This window comes from Silene latifolia, chromosome X (genome assembly GCF_048544455.1).
Source record: "Silene latifolia isolate original U9 population chromosome X, ASM4854445v1, whole genome shotgun sequence".
Lineage (NCBI taxonomy): Eukaryota > Viridiplantae > Streptophyta > Magnoliopsida > Caryophyllales > Caryophyllaceae > Silene > Silene latifolia.
This window is the reverse complement of record NC_133537.1, coordinates 335186517-335195411: the sequence shown is the minus strand read 5'-3', so window position 1 is coordinate 335195411 and position 8895 is coordinate 335186517.

The window sequence follows — 8895 nt, the reverse complement described above, 5'->3', positions numbered from 1 at the left end:
AACTGCGATTTGAAAAAAAAAAAAAAAAAAAAAAAAAGAGATTTGTAGAGTTTGGAGTTCGTGAATAAGAGATATGACCACTCAAAGTTTAATCAATAAAAAATACTTTGACACACAAGAACTCTGGGCTAAGGGTTTCGAGCGAATGCAACAATTTTTTTTTTTCCAAATTGTAACTCTCGTAAAGACGAGCAGTGTTTTTTTTTTTAAAAAAAAAGAATCGTCATCTTTTAAACTCATTAATACGAGTTATTTTTGGTTCGGAAAAATGGGTATTTCATGCAAAGCAGCAAATCTCAGGGGCACTACGTGAATTTTATGTTCTACATATCATTGGTTGAATATATATGAGGTGTATTTTATACAAATGGTATGGCTTTAAAAAAAAATGATATATGGGGTAGTATTTTAGGATTATGCTCTTTCCATCTCAATCATGTACACGATTGAACATTTTACCCCTCCTATTTTAACATCCTACTACTTTCTATTTTGTCGCCATTTTAGTTAATCTTTCAATATCCTCTCCACAAATACTATCCTACAACCAGTTGTATAGTAGCATTGTACAACCGCCTCAAAGTTGTTGAGCTCTTACACAAAGTTGTTGAGTTATTTTACAAGTTATTGAGCTATTTTATGAAGTTATTGAGCTTAATAATTATTCTGTTAAACTCAATAACTTTGTACCATAACTCGATAATTTTGTTAATAAAACTCGACAACTTTATAATAAAGCTCAACTATATTAAGGTTGAATACAACCAGTTATATAATACATTAACTGATCTCCTCTCTCCAACTATTAAACACCACCACCAAACAACCACAACATGCCACCCTTCCCCACCTCTCCCTACCCTTCCCGCCGCCACTTTTTCTACGCACAACCGGCGAGAACTGCCCCCTCACGGTTTGCCAGACTTTCTAGTGCGTGGTGCGCAATCCCCTTCCCTACCCCCACCCTCACCCGCCCTTGTCACCACCACTGCCTTCTTACATGCTGCCCTTCGTCGTCTCCCTTCCATGTCTTTCTCGAGTACCCCGGCCCGATCGCCGCCCGCTCCCTCCTTCGCCACCCTGCAATAATCCTAGCTACCCCTAACTCTAATTTTAATAAACTCTAATGTTATCAATCCTAATTTAATTTACATTTGTTTAACTTGAAATCAAGATTAAAGCCTCATTAATGAAGTAAGAATTGTGAGTTGATTCGTATGAAAATTAAGAATTATAAATGAGTAATTTGGTGAAATTTTGATTAATTTGGGAGGGGGAGGAAAAGGAAGAATTTGCGTTTTTTTAGAACGGCGAGGTAAGGAAAAATTATGGCAAAAAGTACATGGAAGAGTAAATCTTGTACATGAAAGGGCAATTATGCTATTTTATTAGATGGTCTCTCTTAAAACACAAATTCTCATTGATGGCAGCCATATTTGGTCTTCAGCTGAAGACGGGCCAAATGTCGCCATTTTAACTACAAAATGTTACCATTTTAATGACAAACTATTATAGCTTTAAAAATTATTTACCTTAAAATGGTTACATTTTCATCAATGTTGGGTGACATTTTGCCCGTCTTCAGCTGAAGACCAAATATGGCTGCCATCAGCAAGACTTGCTGCTCTTAAAATAGTTGTAACTGTCTAAAGTATAAAATGGAGCAAATATCATCCTATTCCTATATAGATAGTTCATACTTCCTCCATTCAACTCCAACTTACCACTTTTCATTTTATACGCTATTCACAAGTGAACATTTAGTTTCGATATTCTCTCAATACATAAGTGAACATTTAGTCTTTACGAGTACATTAAAAATATGTAATTTTTATTATTTTTGGAAATACGTAGCTAACGATATTTACCACGTAAAACACGCATTGGTAAACTTGAAAAAGCAAAGTGGTAGAGTGGAGTTGAATGGAGGAAGTATATAGGACAAAAGTCTATAATATTCTCGACATTTTGTTTTTTATTTCATTTATCTATTTGATTCGTTTCTTGTTTAAAACGAATCCGTTTAAACAAGAATTTGTGAAACTTTTTGAAGTCCTTGTTTTGCACATCGATTTTTTAAGCTACCCTCCTTTTTGGCTACATATCACCCTGGCGAACTACAACATCTTGTAATTTGTATGAGTTCACATTCATGCATCAAATGAGAATTTACCTTATATTTTTTTTAAAGTAAGCATGTAGCTTGGTAGAGCTACCATAATTGCAAACTACATCCCAATTTTTCATCTCCAATGATAAACTACATGCTTATTATTTTGCAAAAATTGTTAACAGATCCTTAAAGAGAACCATTGAAAATGTTTAATGTTTTGAACGGTGACATAGTTTGGCTCTGTAAAAAACAAAGTAATCAAAATTAAGCAGAAATAATAAAATTTGTTACTAGTCATAGCCTCACAGGCCTCTAACTTTTTATGTACACACACATCATTAAAAAAAATAAAAGGAAGTTTAACAAGTGATGGAAAATGGTAGGAGTGTAGGACCTTTATATTTTGATACCCAATTGATTATGAATAAACGTTGATAATCTTAATCTATAGTCTCAAATAATACAACTATACAAGCAAAAGTCGGCAAATGGTGACGGTTCCAATTGATTATGAACACATGGTAGGGTCTGTTCATTTTGATCTATCAATTAGCAACAATCGGCTAAATGTAACTGTAAAATGGTTACAAAATCCCGTCTTATTATTTTAGATAAAAAAGGCCCGTCTAAAACAAGACGCACTAAATATAAACCCCACGTCTATAATCTACTTCATATTTCTAGTACTATATCTTATCTCAGTAATTATCAAATAATCACCAAAATATGAAAAAATGGTCCTACAAAATAGAATCGATAAGAAACACATGCTTAATACCCGTAAAGGTGGAATGATGAAGTTTCGTGGTTAAAACTTTAATGAAATTTAAATGAACTCGGGTTTAAGGCTATAGTGGAGTATTTATGGCTTAAGGCTATGCTTTATACATTTTGAGACTGTCACTCTCGGGTGACTTATCTGGTATATGTGGTTTGCAGGCTATTACATATCCGAGGGTTACCCAGTGCACACCAAAATAGGGTTACGGGTCTCCCCGTCACCAAAAAGAAATAATACACATGCTTACTTTCCACATGCCACCCATTCAGTTTAAATATATAGGAGTAACATTCATATAGACAAACTAACAATCTTAATCTCCTAGATCGGTATATAGATTATCAAGCTTTTATGATAGAAAGTAGAAACATTAGGAACAAAGTACCAAGTCATGTTAATACTAACAAGCCTATTATTTTGTTTTCTTTTTAAGAACTTTAACCTACTTGTTCTATCTACCTATTGGAAAGTGAATAACGATGTCTCCATGTGTATGTCCATATTATCGTGTTCATGAGTTCATGACTCCATTAAGAAGGATTTCGAGTTTAGACATGTTTCGTTCAAGCCAGAGCAATAGATTGTGTTGTAGCTAGGGATGGCAGTGGGTCGGGGACCCGACCCAGACCCTGAGGATCGGACCCTAACGGGTCGGGTATGGGTCTCATTTTTTCAGACCCAATGGGTATGGGTCGGGTATGGGTCTTAAGAAAATATTTTTGGTCGGGTTAAGGGTCTAAGTTATGAGACCCATACCCGACCCTTAGACCCTTTATTAAAGAAAAAAAAATCAAAATTACAACTTTTCTGAATTCATACTGGCAGATTGTAGAAACCCAACTAAAGTCTATTTCTCTTCCCTCATCCCATAAAGTGATAAAACCCAACCAAACTCTTCTGACAATACCACCACTCCACCACTGACACAAGAAAACCACCACCACAAAGACGATACGCGATCGACAACCACCTCTCTAATAGCCTACGACCGACAACCACCATTAACGGCAGATTAATAAACTCATAATGTTAAAGTAGTATGAATTTTTTTAATATTATAGACCCCATAATCGTTAATCTTGTTCTTAAAGTGGTTTAAACTCTGACCATGGGTAGACCAGACCCTACCCTTACCCATAGGGTCCGGGTATGGGTCCTCAAATTTTAGACCCTTGCGGGTCTGGGTCGGGTACGGGTCCAAAGGAAAAATCTCGGGTCGGGTCCGGGTCTAGACGGACCCTACCCAGACCCTACCCATTGCCATCCCTAGTTGTAGCGGAGGCATGCGGTTATCCAATATTAGTTGATTATAATGATAAGAATAAAATAATACTTGGTTTACTAGCAAATTTACTGGCTACCTCCACCTGAGAAAGGAGACTAAATTATTTACTATTATGGAGATAGTAATACAATAACAGACCAATTTGCATCTAGAACAAGTTGAGATTTCCTCTCAGAAGGAACCTTACAAATCAACTCTTAAATTATTGTACTCACCAATTCAATTATCTCCCTCTCCTTAATTAATCTAGATTAATATAATGGTCTTTATTTAGATTTATTCCACCCTTAAAAGAAAAACCTATACTAATTAGGAATCCCCTATTTACTAAAAGAATAGGAAAAGTTTCAAGTTTTTCCGCCTAAACTACATTTCCTATTTTGGTAAAATCTCTTATTTACTTTCCTATTTTGATATAATCCTTTATTTAATATTTGTCTCTAAGATTTTTGTGATAAAAAATTCGTTCATTTTTTTGAATACTTTTATAGTTAATTTTTTTTTCTAAAAAAAAACTCTACAAATACCGCGCATTCATTGCGCGGGATCTAAACTAGTTAGGAAATAAAGATTATTAAGAAAGGGATGGTGGAGGCAGGAGGGGGTAGGATATGAATTGTTGGGTGTTGGTTAGATGGGGCCGGGCCGGGTTGGGGTTGGGAGGGGGGGGGGGGGGGTAGGGGTAGCTAGGGGGGTTAAGACTTGAAAGGGATGTCGTGGTTCGAGGTGTTAGGTGCGGTTACACTGCGGTGGAGGATCTGTTGATGGGTCTTGAGGTAGTCGGTTAGTTGGCGAATACCACTTCCAGACGATGGTAGATGAGAGGGGAAATGAGAGAGAATTTAGATAATTGAGTTGAGAAGAAACAATAGGGGTAATCTGATAAATAAAAAGTAAGGTTACAACAATGAGTATAATCAAATCTATATTGCGTAAATAAACAAGTTATAAAATCTACAATAATTATATATCCGCTTTTCAGATTTCACGTCTCACAAGTTAGAAAATTCGAGAGAAAAAAGTCGAGTATTTCAAAAGTTTAATAGGGTAGACAAAAATGTATTAGTAGACAAAGTAACATTTTCTAAAATTTAGTAATTTACTCATTCCAATATATACGTAAGTTTCTACTTTTAATAATACTTTTCATCACCACTCATGCAGTGCACGAGTTCCAAAACTAATAAAGGTTATTAAGAAAATACCAAGCATCCTAAACAAAAACCAAATTAGGAAATTTAACAATTTTCTAAACTAATACAAGACACAAAGCAAACGAATTATGCAATGACGGAACTTCAATGCGCCAGCCACCGCAACAATGGACAATTGCAACACACATAATTCTAATAGATTGATTTCAAGTCGATCGACATTTGAATAATAGAGAGACGTCTGGTTGAACAAGAAACTGGAAGTTCCCATGAGCTACTAATTCATAGGAATTTAATTATTAAGTCGAATCCATGTGAATTTCATAAAATTGTTTGGTTAGTTGTCAATGTACAAATTTAAGTCACATGATTTGTTAATTATCTAGGGGAGTAAATAATCAGATTCCCCCAACATGTACGCATTAATATCTAAAAAGATCGATTTCCTACATTTTGCAAAAAAGATAAGGCAATAAACAAGCCTTAATATCCAATTCCATACAATTCGCAAAATCGTTTTTGGTGAAATCCGACGTGTATTGCGGTCATCGAAACGACTACATATATATAAATATAAAAGATAAAAAACAAGTTGAACAATCTCAATTTAGCATAAGAATGGTTATATTAGGTTGATTTTAGGCTAGAGGTATGTTATGTATGCAGTATGCACATATGACTTGTTACACTTAACATGCGAAAGATAACGTGCAGTTTAAGTTGTTTAAGACGTCCAAAATTTGCACTTAACATCGGCCTGAAACTTGTCTCATCAACTACATGTATGTATTTGCCTAAAAAGCAGCATATATAGTACCATGGCTATTATTACATGACTTTGTATCTAACTTATTGAAATGACTTTAGCCTAAACATTTAACGAATTCTCATAAAAGTAAACTATGCATGATACAACTAATCTTCTTACATGTAGGTAGATTAAAAGTCACTCTCATTACTACTCAACTTAACATTTGTGCTTAATCTTAATTAGATAACTCATTCGTTAATATAATCATTCATAATTACTCTTACACTCTTATTAATAACGGTATGTCCTAGATATACGTGTAATGGCCGCAAGGGTGTGTGGAGTCTAGTTATTAAAACTGAGGTCAAACCTCGGAAGTTTACTCAACTAGTATACTTGATTTGCAGGCGATACCTCGTATGCTCAGGGGTTTACTCAGTGTCCAGGCCGCATGCACACTACTCAGTGCGAGTATTCGAGTAGTGCGCATCAAAGGTAACGGCTGTTGGTTTCATTAAGATTCAAAAAAAAAAAAGGAGAGGAAAGAAAACTACGTAATTAAACATAGTCTGTATAATTGGTTTTTGGACATATTTTAACATAAGATTATTAAGATTGTAGATTGACCAATCAATCTACTAATTTTATGTGTTTGGTAAATGAAATATTCATATAGCATATTAGCCGGAATCTACTATTTTTGAATATGCTGCTAATACCAGCATATTGTAATAGCATATTCATTTATATATGAAAATTGTAGATTTATCCTATAATCTGCTAATTACCAAACACGTTTTCTTAATTCTGCTAATTTTACTCGATGGTCAAACCTGCTGCTAAAATCTGCCAACCGTTATCTGCTATTGTAAATCTGCTTCTGTCGTTTGCCAAACAGGGCCATAGTTTGTATAATTGGTTTTTGGACATATTTTAACATAAGATTATTAAGATTGTGTGGCAAATGGCAATAATATCGTACCACAAAAAATTGTGAGAGACAATTTCTATGTTGAGACTTTTTTTCCACAAACTCTTTTTTTTGTGTTTTTCGTAATTCTTCTATTATTAATTGTAGTTTAAGGAACTCTTTAATTTAATAGCACTTGACTCAACTGGTGTGGTTGTTCTAACTTAATCCGAGATCTCATGTTCGAGTCCCGAGAATGCAGTAGTGTTAAATCTCATGAGGGAAAACTTTACCGCCCTAATGGTCCTACCTAACTCAAATCCGAACTAAATTAGATGGTTAACACCAAAAATTTTAATACAAAGTGTACATGTTTTCATAATGAGCGCACCCAATTTCCCGTCATCCCGTGAATATTAATTCTTATTATTAACTAGGAGGAAATTCACTCAAAAAGGAAAATCAGGATCGATCGATCATATGAATGAGGGTTAGATTGAACCTCTTGGATGCGTTGACTAGACACAACTTGAGCGAACAGATATTTCAGATAAGTAAGAGTACGCAAGACCCACGCACTCATGCATATCCGATTATCCGGTAAAAAAATATCTATGCACTCCGATAATATCCGGAAAGAAAATATCCACGCCTTCCGAAAATGGAATCATGGAATCATGCATAATTGTAAATTTGTAGATAGTGCTATTATTGATTATTGTATGGAATGTAAGATTAACTTTACGATTTCAATGATGAAATCAGTCCCAAGAATCAATATAGACTTGAATTAATTCAACCCTAATACAATCAATAGACGAAATAAAGGACTAACCTTGCTCCATGTCTTACAGACGCAATCAATTCAATAATAAGAAGTATAAACCAATTGATTCTCCTCCTTAACCCTTTCTTTAATGTTCCTGGATGATGGAGAGGAAACTGTCTTTCACCCTTCTTGATGTACGTATGTTTTTGTTTTGTCAGAATGAATTATTTCTTTTCTTACTGTATCCCATCATATATATATGATGGGTTACGTACCTTTTCGCAAAAACAAAACCCGATCGTACCTTTTCGTGAAAGACGACTTATTAGGGTAAGGTAAGAGGGAATAATAATTCCCGAACTTTAATTACATTAATCGGGACCGATCCATCACGATACCGTCTTTTATATTAAAGTCTCGTAATAATAATGTGAATTTAACTTTTATTAAAACCCGAAACACATAGGCCATACGAATATTATTAATTATTCTAACATTCTCCCACTTGGCCTTTGTGTTGACTTAATGGTTTAATAACTATAATGTGCACTTTTATGTTAAAGTCACTAACTTTCATATCCTTAATCGAAATAGAACTAATTGGATCATGGCGGTCACACGTCATTTACTAATCGACATGATTCCTTCCATGTATCACAAATCAATTCCAAATCTAGGTAAAACTTTAATTTGAGAAGAGCATTAATTCTCATAATTAGTCACATGTAATCCAATAACTGTAATGTATACATATACTATAATGATTAACATGTCTATTATAACAGAAACAATACTATAAGTGAATTCTAGATGTCATATTCATTACAAGCATATTAACTTTATAATAACAAGGCCTTTGATACAACACCCATGCGTTCTACATGGCCAATGAACGCCTTGGGTGGTAATCCCTAGTTAATGGATGCCACCATTTTATCTCGTTCTTATATGCTCAAATGACACTCTTTTGCTTCGATACCTCCTCTTTGACCGATAAGAACTTTAATTCCATGTGTTTAGCACCCTTGGAGTATTTATCGTTCTTAGAGAAGAAGACGGCTGCAGAATTGTCACAATAAATTCTCAGCGGCTTGGCAATACTATCGACGATCCCAAGTCCCGAGATAAAGTT